The sequence below is a fragment of the Felis catus genome, chromosome D2 (genome assembly GCF_018350175.1).
Source record: "Felis catus isolate Fca126 chromosome D2, F.catus_Fca126_mat1.0, whole genome shotgun sequence".
NCBI lineage: Eukaryota > Metazoa > Chordata > Mammalia > Carnivora > Felidae > Felis > Felis catus.
Window position 1 is genome coordinate 87941939 of NC_058378.1, and position 16194 is coordinate 87958132.

Sequence of the window (16194 nt, forward strand, 5' to 3'; positions counted from 1 at the left end):
GTGCTTCTGTGGGAAAGCAAGCCCAAGTTCCTTGTTCCCTTCTTGGCTCTGGTTCTCATGAACCATATGTACATTTGTGCAGCATCTCAGCAGAACAGATTGATCAGAATCACCTAGACCGTCACTGTGAGAAGACGCGACATCAATTTTTAACTCTTACCAACTCTTCTGTCCCGATTGCTTCTTTTATCTCTGCTTATTATTTTGCTTGTGGTGCCAAGATCCTGTCGAATCAGTCTGGAGACATTAATCTGAACACTTTAAGTTATCGGAAATATCTTTGTTTCCCCGTTAATAGATATGGGTAGCTGGCGTGAGCTCACCTGCTCTTATGCAGGTGTTTTTTGGCAAGCCTGTGGTGAAGTTGGTGGGACTGACGTCTGATCTGTGCGGCCGGAGGTGAGATGTCTCCTGATGGGGCTTTTGTGTAGGACACAGGGAGAGAAGCAGCCCGTCAGGTTGGGGCAGGAGCCAAACTGGGATGTGTCTGAAGGTGAAGTCCTTCAGATGAGCTCCCTCCAGGGAAGAACTGATAGTCAATGGACTTCTGAAAATCGACTTTCTAACATTAGCTCCAGGTAGATGCTGCTGCTTGTCTGTAGAAGGGGAAACGTTCCTGACGTTCTGATCCTCTGAAAGCAGTTCTCAAGGAAGTCCCCGTACTATCAAGTGCCCATCACGTGCCAGGGCCCCTCTGCCTGCCCTCTGGTGACCAGACTCCTGTCCTTGGCTTCTCCCTCAGGACTTGCGTCCAGCCATGGCAAAGCGGTGGAAGCAAATGTGTCGTTTTCCTCTCATGACCCTGTGGAACTTTGGGACGGGCAGGAGGAGCATCGAGGGCCGTGTCCGGGAGGAAGCCCAGCACCTGGTGCGGGTCCTCACACAGACAGAGGGTGGGTTTGCATCTGGTGGGAAGTTAGGATTACCTCCCTATGCTTCCCTGAGCCCCGGCACCACCCTGCTGGAACCATCTTCCCTCATTTTTATTTGGAAAGTGTAGACCACTCATGAAAGTTTTCCTTGAGTTTGGTAATCGTCCCTCCTACCAGCTGAGCCCATGGACCCTGCTGCATCCTGGCTGGCTCTCCCTGCAACACAATCTGCTTCATCCTCTTTAAGGAGCACGTCAACTATCAAGACGAGGAGTTCCTGAATCGGACTGGGTTGTTGAATGAAAACGTTTCCATAGTAAGCTCTTTCTGGGCCCAGGTAAAGCCAATTGTCTCTGCTTGTTGGATTACCTGCCACTGGTGCCAGGGGTGAACCTGCGTGCAGAGTCCCACCGTGGGCAACAGGGAAGCAGCGGCCCAGGGTGCACCTGAGATGATGGAGGGCAGCTGTGGAAAAGTGATAGGGCCACTTACGTAACACAGCTGAAAGCCCGTTGGAGAGGCAGTCAGGCTGCCCTCTGCCAACACATCTCTTCTGACGTGCTGACAGAGGCTGCAGCCCGCTCGGGGTCCTGCAGCCAGAAATGGGAAGGGGCTGCAGAGGGTAGGGTCCCCCTTAACAGAGATGCTTCAATGCCTCACAACCTGTCTTCGCTTTTGAGTCCTGGAGGCGGAAGGAAGGGTGTGGCTTTTCCCTACAATTTGTGGCCATTGCTCAGTCACTATCTTCCTGGGAGACACCAGAATATTTTTAAAACACTCAGAATATAAGAAATTTCATTTTGGAGAGAGTAGTACAGCATCAAGGGGCTTTGGAGTCTGAGCGGCCCTGGGACTACGTCGACCGCTTCCTCAACATTTTGGAGGAGGTGCGTGTGGCAGACCCCCCGTGCTGCATGGGCGGCTGCGTGGCCCTCATTGCATAGATGTTGCCTGGGCTCCGTGCACGCAGGTCCAGGTCTGATGCCCCCTGTCTGGAAGACCCCAGGCCTCCATGGTGTGTTTCCCCACCGCTGGGCTGACATGTGGAGCGCGTACCTTTCCCTCATTAACTGCCTGATGGTTCAGTGTTTACTCAGCACTTGCTAGGCAAAGTGACCTGACTGAGACCATCCCTCCTGCCCCCCCCAGGAGCCCATGGACCATCACAGAACTGCAGGTAAAGTGGCTGGTATTCAGGGTGACGGTTGGAACCATTGCTACTTTGGGAGCACAGGTCGCCTGTCTCTAATCCCTGGACAGAGCCCACCATGGGACAAAGAATAAGGGCCTGGTGGCTAACGTGTGTGTGTGTGCGTGTGTTTATGCACAAGTGGGCCCTGTTTTTACCTTTTCTTCAAGACTACGTCCAGAGCACAACATCTTAAAATATATTTTCCACTATGCAAGATGTTACAACTATTAACCTCTTTGCCGATTACAAATTAGGCATCAAGTGAAAATCACTTAGGCAAAAAAAAAAAAAAAAAAAAAAAGGCATAAAATAACCATTCATATACGCCATAAACATTCCACCTCCTAAGGACTTATTATCCTTTCTAACCCACATCTGTGTGTGTCTAATAGAGGACTTATGATGAAATCATGTAACTGATTACTCCACTACCTACAGGGAAATCTACAGGGAAACCGACCCATATTCTGAATTTAATGTTGAGAACCTAGCAGCTGTTGGCTCTAACCTGTTCAGTGCTGGCCAGGAGACGGTCAGCAGCACACTGTGGCTGGCCCTGCCAATCCGGCTGAAGCACCCAGAGGTGGAAGGTGAGTGAGGCGCTCCTGGGTGGGGGTGGACACGGGGGAAGAAGACAGCCCTCCTGGTGCTTCAGCACAGCTAGTTCTTTTCATGTTCTGGCTTTCCCTGATTTCCAAGTTAACTAACACAGGCCTAGCCTATGAAAATTGGAAAGTATAGAAAATGACGAAGACAAATTTTAAAAATTCACTAGTAGTCCTATCATTCAGATAAAAGTTTATACTTCCATTTGCATGGTCTCCAGCCTCCCCTCTTTCTGTGTGTGTATGCACATGTTGCACACAATTGGAATTTCACAGCACTGAACTTTATTTTTCCACCTAGTAGTAAATTATGGACTCGTTCACACATTATTAGGTGTTCTTACAAAATATTATTTCAAATTAGCATGCAATTTTTTATACTGAGGGATACCATAATTTATTTATTATTTTGAGAGGTTTAATTGTTTTACATTTTTTGCTATCACACATAATTTGAAAAAGATCATTGTACCAAAAATTTATAAGTGCACTTGATTGTGGATTTAGGTTAAATTTTTAGAAACTGACTTGCTATGTTAACAGCAAAGAATAACTTAAATAAGTTTGGATCATTGTTCCCAAACTTTGATGTGTCTTTGGAGACCCCTGCACATACTGTCCTACACAAGCAGGCAACAAATAAACTGGGATGTTTCATGACAATGGAGATGAAATATCACAAGTAAGTTTTTGAACAGTGAAAGAGGAAGGGATTGGTTTCTGAATCTCACACACGAGGGAGGCTTGTGACAGAGCCGGCATAGTGTTGCACACTGGCTGTGTGGCTCAGGACAAGCAGGTGTGCTCTCAGTTCAGTTCCCTTCCCCCTTGGTACAAAGCAACACCAAGCAAAAGCTGAGGGCCTATCTGTAGCACTTCTGTGGTTCTGTGGAGCTAGTTCATGAAATTGACATAGTTATCACTTGAAAGACTGAGGGAATCAACACTTTATTGACTTAGGAAGTTTTGTTCCAAAAAGCAGTGTGTGGTTATAGTAAAACAGTCTTGGTTGCAATCCTGGCTCCACAATCAGATAGCTTCCATCCGGATACTCGAGGTCTCTGAATTGTAGTTGTTTCCTCTAAAAACAGGAACATTAAGCCCTGCCTTAAACACCTGCATGGCTCAGTCGGCTGGGCCTCCGACTTTGGCTCAGCTCATGATCTCGTGGTTTGTGGATGTGAGCCCCACATTGGACCCTGTGCTGACAGCTCGGAGCCTGGAGCCTGCTTCGGATTCTGTGTCTCCCTCTCTCTTTGCCTCTCTCTCAAAAACAAATGAACCTTTAAAAAATTAACAACAACAACAACAACAACAACAACAACACCTGCCCTAGACATGGGTAAGGAAGGTTTCTAGCTGGCTATCTGGTACAAAGAGGCACTTGGCAAGCATTTCCCTCCATTTCTTGTAAGTGTTCAGAAAAATGGTTGCTGGAGACATCTTAGATGGTCTCTGGAGTCAGACTTCTCTGCATTATCATTGTGCAAAGATCTGTGTGGGACTGAAGGGTTGTAACTTTGCCCTCTTAGTTCTTGTGAACAACATGGGAAAGATCCAGACACTAACAGAACCGCTGTGTGGAGAACTTACAGCACATTTGCACTACAGGCCATTTCGGTCAAACCACAGCTGCAGACACAGCAAAACATACTGAAGGGATGCTTTCCTTTGCGAGTTTGTAGGATCCAGTTTCTGTCCCCAACAGCCCAGTTTGGGTTGACATTTCTGGATGGTTCACAAGTGACACTGTTTCTCATGCAGGTAGAGTCCACAAGGAAATCGACAGAGTGGTTTCCCCTGCATGAGCGACAGTGCCCGGATGCTCTACACAGACGCCGTGGTGCGTGAGGTCCAGAGATACATTAATCTCGTCCCGTCCAATCTGCCTCATGCCGTGACTCAGGACACCGAGTTCAGACAGTGCTTCACTCGTAAGGTCAGTCATCTTTTTCCTTTAAAAACTTTAAATTATGACAATTAAGCGTAGCAGCGTTCTCGCACAAAGAGACAGGTCACCGAGACTTTTCTTTCCAGGAAGCAACTTTATTCATCGTGCCGGCAGGGGCTCAGTGAGTTCATACCCCAAAAACTGAGCCCCGAGTGCAGCGGGGTGTGGCCTTTTGTACAATTTTTGCTCCTTTGCCTCCCATATATGGTAAGGTACACTCTGAATGGGTGGTCTTGTTACAGAGTCATGAGGGATGTCACGTGCGGGCATATAGCCAGGTTGCCTTTCCTTGTCTTGAGGTTTTTCACCACATTCCTTAGGGAGGGGCTCTGCCACATAAGTGCCTGAGTGTTTAATTTTAAGGGAAGTATATTTCTATTAACCCCATTGGCTAACTCTGGGTAAGTACAATTTTTACCAAAAAGTCATTTGTTTTCTTTTTTTTTTTTTATTAAAGTTTATTTATTTATTTTGAGAAAGGGAGAGAGAAAGCAGTGCATGCATATGAGCAGGGGAAAGGCAGAGAGAGAAGGAGAGAGAGAATTCAAAGCAGGCTCCACACCATCAGCACATGAAGCTGATGCAGGGCTCTATCCCACGAACCGTGAGATCATGACTCGAGCCAAGATCAAGAGTCAGATACTTAACAGACAGAGCTACCCAAGCACCCCTGTTTGTTTCCTTAAGGGGTATTTTAGGGGGCTCCTGGGTGGCTCAGTTGGTTAAGCCTCTGGCTTTAGCTCAGGTTTTGATCTCACAGTTCATGAGTTCAAGCCCTGCGTTGGGCTCTGTGCTGACAGCTCAGAGCCTGGAGCCTGTTTCAGATTCTGTGTCTCCCTCTCTCTCTCTGCCCCTCCCCCACTCATTCTCTCTCTCTCTCTCTCTCTCTCTCTCTCTCTCTCAAAAAGAATGAAAAAAACATAAATTTTTTTAAATTAAAAAAAGGCATTTTAGTAATCATGGTAAAAAAATAAACCTTTATACCTTAAGAAAGGTAGGAGAAAAAATATTTAGGACAGTTTTTATTCCAGAGATTCATAATTTCCATTATAATGTGCACTTTAAGCAGTCGTTAAATAAAACCCTACTAGAAATACTTGTGAGATAGACCTAAGGAAAATAAAAGGGATCTTGGAAAAGAGGAAGGAAGACTGAAGTCTAACAAATGATTAAATTAGAAGGTAGAGAAAGAGTAAGAGTGCAAATTCTAGAAGAGCATAAAGAGGTCATAATACCAAAAGCAGAAACTAATGATAGAAAAAAATGAGATCTAGGTTTTGGGGAAAACTATAAAATAGCAAACCTCTAGAGAGACTGATTAAGAAAAAAAGAGTTTGAGGGAATAAATTAAATAATCAACTAAAAAACGAGAAATTTAAACAAAATTTTTTAATGTTTATTTATTTTTGAGAGAAAGAGAGACAGACAGACAGACAGACAGAATCCAAAGCAGGCTCCAGGCGCTGAGCAGTTAGCACAGAGCCTGACACAGGGCTCGAATTCACAAACAGTGAGATTGTGACCTGAGCCAAAGTTGGACGCCCAACCGGCTGAACCACCCAGGCGCCCCCCCCCAAAACAGAAATTCTTATAGAAATTGGAATATGTTTGCATTTAAACAACAGTAAGATATAAAAGGAAAATCGCATGGGCAGCAAGAAGAGAATTAGAAAGAAAATGTATGCTGTGGAATTCCTTATCTTTTTATGATTAGGAACAGATGTAATGTTTTAGTGGGAAAATTTATGGTTCTAAAGGCATATGACAGAAAAGATGGGTTAGGTACATCAGCAATGGTCAAACACAAAATGCACTTTAAAGAAGGCCCATTTAAAATGGACTCAACAATTATAAGAAATACATCCCTAGGAATTAATCTAACAAAAGCTATGCAAGACAATTTTGGAGAAAATTAACAAGGTATTGAAGGGCACAAAGAAGACCTCAGTAAATGGAGATATTTTGAACATGTGAGTAGAGAAAAACCAACACCAGGATGACATTTTCCCCATATTAACCTATAAATTCATTTCAATTCAAATAAGATTTTGAACTGTGTTTCCATGGGGCACAACCAGAAGGTCTTAGATTCATAAAGAATGGAAACATGCCCCAAAAAGGGTGAAAACATGAACCCTAATTTCTGTAAACGTGAGTGTGTTTGTTTACCTGCACAGGGAATCTGAGAACCAAGTGCAGGCTGTCCTGGATGCCACCGGCGTCGCTGTAGCCTGTCTGTCCCAGCGCTGTGACACCGGGCCCTTACATATGGCCAGAACCAGAATCAGAGTTAAAAGGTCAGGGCAGGATTTTGAGTTCAGGGTCAGGGGTTAAATTAGGGTCATAGGTGAGGGTCAGAGTATAGGGTTGAGGATAAGATTAAGGTGCAGTTTTAAGGATCTAGAGTGCACATTGAGAGCTAGGGTTTCTTCCCACACTTGCTCTCAAGAGGTGCTCTTTGAAGCCATGTTTCTCCAGGACCCAGACTCCCTGCTGTGTAGCCAAGTTAGGAAACCCTCGTTCACAGCAGACTCACAGTGTCAGCTGACTGAGCACTGACTCACATAAGCTGGTTTACCAGGAGAAACTGAGAAAATGCCCTTATATGGGCCTGATGAGTGTATGACTTCAACCTTGTCACGCCTCCCTTCCATCCATTACTCCCTGTTAAATGTGCAAAAATATTCACCTACTGCTTTGGCATCATCTCATGGCATGTTCTCCCGGGGGCCAGCACAAGGAAGGAAACAGGCATATTTTCTGCTTAATAAAAGTGTCTCAGAGAGTGAAAGCGGATAGCCCAGTTACACAGTTTTCCAATTGCCACGCCTATTGAAGAACAAGAGTGTTCTTACCCCTCCATGCTGCCCAGAGCTCTTCTCCTGTCCCATCTCACGTGCCGACTGAGTCTGCCCCACGTCCAGTCTCAACACATTATCGCCATGCTCACTTGAATCCAGCTAGCGGATGAGAAAGCAGCATTGAGAACCAGGGGGTTGGCAGCCATGCCTTCTATTCATTTTCCCTTCACTGTAAGTGGACACACCAAACCCCAAGGAAGTCCTCTGGGAAACATCTGACCGAAATCAAGGAACAAGAGCGAACATAATTGGTGGACAACTGGCTAGTCTCTGTCCCGAGCCTGGAGCCGGGAGACCTCACAGAGCCTCACACGTGCTGAAGGAGAAGGCTGCCCTGCCCTGTCTCCCTGTGAAAATGCCCTCAGTGCGAGCTGCTTCCCCAGTGCTCTGGGGACACAGGGATACCTGGTGCGGGTCACCAGCTCTGCGCAGCACACCAGATGCCGGCCCCGTGCTCTGCTGTGGAAGCAGGAAGTTGACCCACTCCACTGTGTGTCCGCCTTGGTCATGAGGCTCAGGTGCAGCAATACTCATGTTCTGACTCTCAGCTTCTGCCCTAACTCCTCTCTCCTCTAGGGCCAAAAATACTCATCAGGGCAGGACTTGGCATGGACATGACCCATGCCTTCTGCTGTCCTGCCTTCCCTGTTCCTGTTTGGCGTCCCTCACCGACACAGGAACACCTCTCTTCCCACCCACGATCTCACTGGTAACAAGATGTTTCCTCCAGGGGCGAGCAGACGAAGGAGCATAGCAACGGTGATGGAGAGTTGGGGCAGACTGGGAGAGCCAGGGAAGGAGCATTCCCACGGACAGTGTCAGATGCAGCAGGCTCATCAAGGCAGGAGAGAGCTGACAAGAGGCTGCTTCCAGCACATGGTGGCAGTGACACGTCTTTGCCAGAGCAGGCTCAGGGGAATGAAGGGGTGAGTCAGGCCACAGTAGCCAAGGACCATGCGGAGTGCCCAACTCAAAGCGGTCTGGACCGCTCTTCCGCTGAGTGTTGGTAGTAATGGGGAATGTGTCCAACTGAGTCCAGTATGGTACGCGAGACGTTAACATCAATGTAGTTGATAAAGCAGCAGCAGGTCTTGAGAGGACTGACTCCCATTTTAAAAGAAGTTCTGTGTGTAAAATGCTGTCAAAAAGCATCACACGCCACAGAGAAGTCATTCAGGGAAGGAAGAGTTAATCAGTGCAGCAAACTTCATTGTCATCTGATTTTAAGAAATTGCCATGGCCACCTCAACCTTCAGCAGCCACCACCCTGATGAGCCAAAAACACTGAGGCATGACCCTCCACCCATGAAAAGATTACAACCTGATGAAAATTCAGATGATGCTTAGCATTTTTTAGCAGTAAAATATTTTACAATTAAAGTATGTACATTGCTTTTCTGAGATAATGCTATTGCACACTTAGTATTGTGTAGTGTAAACATAACTTTTACATGCACTGGGAGACAAAAAATTCATCTGACTCACTTTATTGTGATATTCACTTTATTGTAGTGGTTGGGAACAGAACCCACAATATGTCTAAGGTGGGCCTGTATGTGGATCATCTTCCATATGCCAGGAGTGATATGTACACAGCTTCTGTCTTCACAACTTTGTACAGTATACATCCTTTATATATATATATATATATATTTTAAATATTTATTTATAAAAAATGTTTAATGTTTTTTTATTCTTGAGAAAGAGAGAGACAGAGTGTGAGCAGGGGAGGGGCAGAGAGAGAGGGAGACACAGACTGTGAAGCAGGGTCCAGGCTCTGAGCTGTCAGCACAAAGCCCGCTGCAAGGCTCAAACCCACAAGCAGTGAGGTCGTGACCTGAGCCAAAGTCAGATGCTGAACTGCCTGAGCCACCCAGGCACCCTTGTATAGTGTATGTTCTCCTTTCCAACTTAGAAAAATTCAGAACACGAGATTCCAAGAGCTAAGTGTGCTTCTCAGCATGACACAATTGATGATGAGTTACTCACACAGGGATCCTTCTCAGAGGAAATGGTCATACTGTGACTCTCACCACATTCCATAGGAGAGTAAGGCCTTGCTCCGTGACTCCTCCATCCAGTGCCGTGGGAGGTCAACGTAGAAGAGGCACTGCCAGGCCATTAAATACTTCATTCATCTAACTGTTTTTGAAGCTGCAGCAGAATCAATTCTGAGGAGCTTGATGAACTTATTTTTTAAAATTGGGGTAGAATAGAAAAGAAAATATTAGAACATACCACAATTAGTGAAGGGTAAGATTCACTTTGTGAACTTTTTGTTTCAGTTGTGTGAGGGTATATAGGGATTTACCGGGTTGGAAGTAAAATGTGTGTCCTATTATGGGCTGAATTCTCAAAACGTCTGAAAACCACACGTTACTCTTATTCACTCATCTCGCCCTGGAAGGTGTTCCGCAAGTTGCCTCCTGTATGTTGTAGTTACACATCTGCCTGCTAGAGAGAAGGTGCTGCCTTGATGAATCCCGTTAAGTGCGTGCGTGTGAGTGTGTGTGTGTGTGTGTGTGTGTGCATGTTGTATTACTGCTGCCCTCTTCTCCGTGACAGAGCCTGGAGCCTCAGGTTCCTGGAGTGCAGGGGCCACCAGAGCCGATTAAGATGCCCAACTGAAAGTGCAGGCTCCACCTTTAACAGTACCTTCCTATTCTCTTCTTTCCAGAACTCTTTCTTCCATCACGTCACCTCAACAATCTCAATGCTTCTCTCCATGATACCTAAACCCTTCTCTCCTCCCTGTCTCGTCCTCGTGCATGTGGTTGAAAGGGAGTATTGGGATTCCAAAAATTCCAGGCTATGATCAGAAACCTCCCAAAGTCTTCATTGCTGTCTTGCTCCATGACTGTCTCTTCCTCCTCTCTTTTGGCTCTTGTACTCTCTTTTCCCTGCTTCATTGACAGATCAGCTTCTCCTGAAGCCTGCTCTCTCCATGACTCAGGGTGGTTCTTGGAGAAAGAGCTCAGAGCAAAGGGGCTACGAATGGGATGCAGAGGAAATGACGATAAAGTAGGAGTAGGAACTGACCCTTTTACTTTAACAAGTCTGGAGCAGGCACTTTCCCGGCAGAGTGTGTATTTGTGTCTCAGATATGTGCTTTTGCTGCCACTTTGGGAACACAAAATATTTATACGTTTTCTTCTGTAAGTCTGCCTTTGCCACCTGTGTTAGAGGATGGAAAAGGGACCCCTTTGCTTGCTTTGGGAAGACGTCTCCTTCTCCGGGCTGAGTCCATGCTAAGTGTGCTGAAACAGAGCTACTAAACATCCCGTGCCCACACATCCTACCCAGAGCACTACTTTAGGTCAATGCGTTCCTTCCACGTCCTGCGTGGGAGAGCCGGTGCCCACCTGGAGCGGGCACCACCCCCGCCTGTCTGAGTCACCTGCAGCATCTCACATGCCACACTGCATCGATCAGCACAGGAAGGACAGTGAGCGAGAAATAAGTTCTGTTCCATCCAGTCACGGAGATAAATGAGACGCAACACCATCAGACCAGGTGGGCCTAATGACTGCCTTAGCTTTCCAGACCACAGTGAGGGCACATGGAGACCCGTGGCGGTGAAATGGCAGAAGCGTGATCCAAGAGAGGAGGCTTCGGACATGTGGGGCAGAGTCCTGCAGAGGAAGGGGGCAGGTGGGGGACTCCGATGTCCTGCAGGTGTCACAGAAGAAACCAGACTTCCTTGCAGTTTATATCCCATATGTGACTCAGGCTCTATCAAGCAGAGATGTACTCAAACATAAGTGGTAGTTTTCAGTGGGGGCAATTGGGTCTTCTGAGAAACACACGGGAAGTGCTACCCTCCTGGTGATGTTATTGATTCTGGTGGGTGATTGTGTTAGGATTGTTGGCTTGGGGACCACTCTTTGCTGAGAAGAGGTCAGTGTTCTGGCTAGGGTTCCCGTATTTGTTTTGACTTGACTTGAGTAGGAGTTGTTGTCTTGCTTGGGTTTCTTGCTGTCTTTGTTTTGTATTCCCCTCTATCCCCAGAAGAGCTGAGATACTAGCTTGTGTACACCGTTTATTTGGGAAATGATTGCAAAAAGCAACAATGAGGAAGTGCAGAAAATAAGAGAAGAGTGGAGGGAAAGACAGTTAAGGGTGTCCTGCTGAGCTGCTGACCGCTGTGCACAAGCTGACATTCATCCTGTTGGGTACTCTGTAAAAAGCTAGGTCATATGTATCTCAGCTGACCCACTGAGTCATGAGAAGCTATGGATTGAAAGTTGGCCATGAACTCCTTGAACTCCCCACGAATGGAGTGACTGATCTCCCTTAGCTTTGGGAAAATTCCCAAGGCTGAATCATGGAGAGACAAGGTGGAGATGGGCTAGGGCTCTATCTGTGTGAGAGGGACTATCCTCCACCTCCATAGCTGGGCTGAAGGATGTAGCCCAGGACACCAATGGATCTCCTGTACTTCATTCTTGACAGTGTTCAGAGAGTTCCAAACCCCACATGGAGTCCCCTCTTGCTTGAATTTTCAAGGCAGTGGCTGGCAGCAAAATCTAAAATACAACATCATAGTGTAAAAAGCCACAGTTCCTTCTGGTTCAAGTAGCCTCCAGGCTCTAACTGACTTTTATTATGTCCTCTACAGACCTTGTAAATTTTAAATTAATGTCTCTAAAAGCTCACATCTGGGACTATATGACATTCAAGGGAAATATAGTCCCAGAAGGCATGTATTTACCAATACTGTAGCAAAAAGTTTATGTAATATTTCTTTTTATTTTCTCTGTATTATCTACTAAATTGTGTAGTGTGTCATGGTGGGTTTTTTTCAATTGCTTGATGAATTCTGTAATATAAACAGACCTTCTAAGTCATTGTCAGGTGTATTTTTCAGCATTTGCTATAATTTTACCCACTTCGTGAACATGTGTATTGCTAATATAGAATTAACAAAATGTTTTTAAGTATAATACCCCGGTCATGATAGTATCTGCAAAACTTCCAAAGCACATAAATAATAATGACTCATTCACATAATACCGACAATTGTTTGAGCTTAGTTTTGTTTGTTAAACTATGTGTCATTACTCTGTGACAACTGCAAAGTTCACAAGTGACTGAGCATCCAGGTTTGAAAATTATGTGATTCTTAGAGGGACTTCCAGCACTATAGGGGGACCATTGATCTGCTCCCCAGCCAAACTGAAAATTATAAAACAAAACAAAACAAAAGAAAACAATAACCGTTTGAAATCTGAGGAATCAGTTCCAAGGATATATGGCAAATGAAGAAATGTTAACTGGCTAGGAACTCAGTGAACTACAATTAGGATAAACACAAAGAAATCCAGTAAAAATGCTGAACGTGAATGGCAGGGAAGAAATCTTAAGAGGAGGAGGATAGACAAATGAAGACCTTTGTACTTAAAAAGGAAACTTTTTATCACGTGAAGAAAACCCAGTAAGATTAACAATGTACTTCTCAGCAGAAACAAGAGAAGTCAGAAGGAATGGAAATAACGTATTCAAATTGCCCAAAGGAAAACACTGTCAACCAAAAAGCCTATATCCATCAAAACTGTTTTTCAAAAATGAAGATGAAAAACAGACATGCCTAGATAAACAAAACTGAGGAAATTTGTTGCTATCCGACTTGCCTGACAAGAAATATTAAGAGAAGCTGTTCAAGATGAAAGTAAATGACCCCAGAGAGTAATTTGAATATATGCCCTCCAAAGTAGGTGGGGGGGGGGTACCAAGAAAGATAATTAGATAACTATAAAAGAGAGTATAAATGAAAAATTTTTTACTTTCTTCTTTTATCTGATTTGAAAGAACTGTATAGAAAAGTAGGTATATAATGTCTTATTGGGCCTGTAATATATGAAAATATCTTTGCTTATAATAGTACAATGGAGGTGAGTGGGAGAGAATATGTATTGTGATAAGAAATAACTCCAGATGGTAACTTGAGACTATAAGAATAAATGAAGAGAACCATGAGTGATAAATAAGTTTAATACCTAAAAGTGTATTAAGTGTATCCTTGCTCTTCTTTTCTCAACTTCTTTAAAAAAAACATAAAATTATGTAATAGAAGAATTATAATAAATTTTGTTTAGTTTGTAGAATTTTTAGATGTAACATGTATTAAATAATACTTTAAGAAAGGGTGAGGTGCATATAGAGATATATAGAAATCATGCTTTTATATGTAACTACAACTAAGTTAGTATGAATCTAGATCTGATCCTGATAATTTGAGATGTATATAGTAAGCCAAAGAGCAATCACTGAGGAAATAACAAATATATAAGGAAAAAAATCATAAATGAAACTTAAATGTTACATAGAAAATATTAACTTTTGCAAAAGAAAACAGTAAGGAGGGATAGAGAAATGAAAAGATGTGAAACATAGAAAAAAACTAAAATGGCAAAAAAAAGTCCAAGTATATCTATAATACATTAAATGTGAATGGATTAAATGATCCAATCACAAAATAGAGCTTATCAGACTGGATAAAGCACAAAATCTCATATCTGTGTTGGATACAAGAGCCAGACTTGAGATTCAAAGATATAAATGGATTAAAAATAGAAGGATGGGAAAATAAATGAAATTCAAACAAAAATCTACAAGAATGCTATACTAAAGTGGTTATGCCGCTGCTAGACAAAATTGACTTTAAAACAAAAACTAGTTATTAGAGCTAAAGAGGGACATTTTTTAATGGAAAACTGTCAATTCATCAAGAAGATATAGCAGTTATAAACATATATGCACCTAATGACAGAATACCAAAATACATGTAAGAAAACCTGACAGTAATAAAGGGAGAAATAGACAACAAAATGACAATAGCTAAAGACTTCAATACCTCATGTTAATAATGGATAAAACAACTAAGCAAAAGAATAACTAAAAACTAGAAGATTCAAATAACAGTAGAAACCAATTAGACTTAACCAACATATCTGGAACAATCCAATCAACAGCGGCCGAATATGCATGCTTCTCAACTGCCCATAAACATTCTTCAAGAAAACCCATATACTAATCTATAAAACAAACTAGAATACATGTAAAATGATGGAAATAATACAAAACATAATCACAAATACAGTCACAATCACAAATAATACAAAACAAAATCACGATCGAGTGTTTTTCATAATTAAAAACAGAACGTAGTTAGGGAAACTCACAAATATGTTGAAAATTAACAACCCCCAAAATTACATTTGTCAAAGAAGAAATCAAAAGGGAAATTAGAAAGTACACTGAAATAATTGACAATTAACACACAACTTACCAAAACTCATGGGAGGCAAGTAAAGCAGTGCTTGGGGGTCAGTTTATTCCACAAATGTCTATATGACAAAAGAAAAGAGATTTTGAATCAATAATGGAAACTTCCACCTTAAGACTCTTGAAAAAGAAGAAAAAACAGGGGTAGGAGAGGGGACAAAAAAGAGAGAGAGAGAAACTGACCTAAAGCAAGTAAGGGAAGGAAATAAAGATTAGAACAGAAAGAAATGAAACAGAGAATAGAAAAACAAAAGAGAAAAATCAATGAAATCAAAATCAGGTTCTTTGAAAAGGTCAACAAAACTTACGAACATTAAGTAAATTGACCAAGAAATAGATAAGAGTCAAATTGCTAAAATCTGAAATGAAAGATTGGACATTACTACAGACCTTACAGAAATTAAACAGTTTTAAAAGGAATTATATGAACGACTGTACATACATTAGATAATTTAGATGACATGGATAAATTCCTAAAATACCAAAACTGACTCAAGAAAAAAATGTGAACAAGTGAAGAGATTGAATTAGTAACTTAAAAGTTCCCATCAAGAAAAGCCCAGGTCCAGAACTTCACTGATGAAGGAACAAACATTTGAATGTTTGGCAGGGATTTAAAGGATCTCCAACTATCACACGCATAGGTGTTAAATAGAGGAATATGGGATCCAGGGGACTGAGGAAGGGAGGTGAGGGATCCCAGAATCTGAGAAAAGAAGAGAATAGGAAATAAAGACTGAGGTTCCTGGGTCTACACAGTACAGCCGATGAGGGGCAATTGCAGGATGAGAAAAAGATACATAAACTTGAAAAGATGAGGTCATATTTTAGGAAAAGGGAAAACCACAGATAGGTCAGATAGGTCATGGGCCACACAGTCAACCCCCACCCCTACCTCTAAAGTACACGTCAACCCAATTACAAAAGCCAGTTTTATCCCTGTTTCTACAGATGCTGCATCGACAGCAGAAAGCCGAGTGTTGAATTTGTTTATAGCGTGACAGAAACCAGGGAAGGGAAGCCCATGTTGAAGCCCAACCCTCAGGAAAATAAATAAGATTTTGATGAGTAGATTCATGAATGGAAAAATCGTTGGAGTCTCTGAGCAAGTAATTACCAGACACTGGAAGTGTAAATTTGCACTGTTTTGGAGGGCATCCACTCTATGACCCAATGATTTCATTCCTGTATATACACTAGAGCAGGTTTCCCAATAGTGCAATATCATCCTTTGATGGCTTAGAAGTTATTTTAATGGGTGAGAATAGCATCTATTTATGAAACTGGTACATGCTTTCTGCTCTAAGAGGGCATTTGAACTAGGGGCGCCTGGGTGGCTCAGTCGGTTGAATGTCTGACTCTTGGTTTCGGCTCAGGTCATGATCTTACAGTTTCATGAGTTTGAGCCCCATGTTGGCCTCCATGCTGA

At 43.2% G+C, this 16194-nt stretch overlaps 1 protein-coding gene across 3 annotated transcripts in view; it reads left to right on the top strand.

The window, feature by feature from the left end:
* Positions 1-932: 932 nt before the first annotated feature.
* Positions 933-16194, top strand: part of LOC101091903 (zinc finger protein 717-like) — a 33238-nt gene continuing 17976 nt past the window's right edge. The window contains exons 1-3 of one of the 3 annotated variants that reach the window (XM_045040924.1): positions 933-1209; positions 2503-2654; positions 4434-4608. The gene's annotated coding sequence lies outside the window, so the exon portion shown is untranslated. Of the gene's footprint in view, positions 2050-2502; positions 2655-3978; positions 4012-4433; positions 4609-16194 lie in introns of those variants that run through there. The other 2 variants (XM_045040923.1, XM_045040925.1) reach the window with 2 other exon arrangements.